Source organism: Notothenia coriiceps, unplaced genomic scaffold (genome assembly GCF_000735185.1).
Source record: "Notothenia coriiceps isolate Sejong01 unplaced genomic scaffold, NC01 NC01_scaffold00014738, whole genome shotgun sequence".
NCBI lineage: Eukaryota > Metazoa > Chordata > Actinopteri > Perciformes > Nototheniidae > Notothenia > Notothenia coriiceps.
The window spans coordinates 330209-331127 of record NW_011347439.1 but is presented as its reverse complement, the minus strand read 5'-3'; positions in this window follow the sequence as shown (position 1 = coordinate 331127).

The following is a 919-nucleotide window of genomic DNA, read 5'->3' as shown; positions in this document are numbered from 1 at the left end:
GGGGGGGAGAGAAGTAATACGGTTTCCTGATAAAGCTGTGGAGAGTATGTGCTGCAGGGAGGTGGATGCACAACGCACCCAGGAACGAACGCTAGCTCCGGTCCTTTTCCCGTGAGGGAAACTGTGGACTCGATGTCCTGACAGGCTGGTATTTGTGCAACCTGCACACACAATACTGCACCATGATTACAAATGGTGAAATACAATGTAAAAATACCGAAAAATACCAGCTCACTAAAACACAACCGCTCAACTCAACGCAACTACTAACTATACCCACGGTCAGAGAGCGGAGATGTTTACCCTTTGTGATGCAATATGACGCGTTTGACGTATGACCTTAAAAAAAAGCAGTTTTTAAGAGAAGAACTCAAAATTGCTCCTTTCCCTCTGAATTCCTGCCCTTATGTCTCGTAAAACATATCAAATCCTACATTCACTTTTTTTAAATTGTAATTTTCAAGCAAGTTTAAGCATAAATGTAGAAAAAAAAAAAACCTGCAAGATGCTCTTTAATGTTTGTATAAGCGTCAGATCTAAACACCACTTCTATTTTCATTTGTGGTTATCCAAACCAAAAAATCAAGCTGCAAATGAACATAAGTAAGTGAATAAATATTATCAAAATTAAACTTTTGCATTAAGATTACTCGGTGCAAATTCCTCTGAGTGTTGCTTCCAATGAAAAGCGTGCCCTGTGGTAACCCCCGTCTGATTTTGTGAGATAAAGGCGCGCTAACTCAGGTGTAGTGTGAGCGGATGCCGGTGTCGTCAGCAACCATTTGCAGTGAGAAAGAGTCTCTGCGGGCTTCACAGGAAGGGGGAGATAGGGGAGGAGACAGAGGAGGAGGGGCTTTACTGGAAATAGGTGGCTAAACAGGTCTAGCTTGCCTTTTCCAGGATATGGTAAGGAAATATT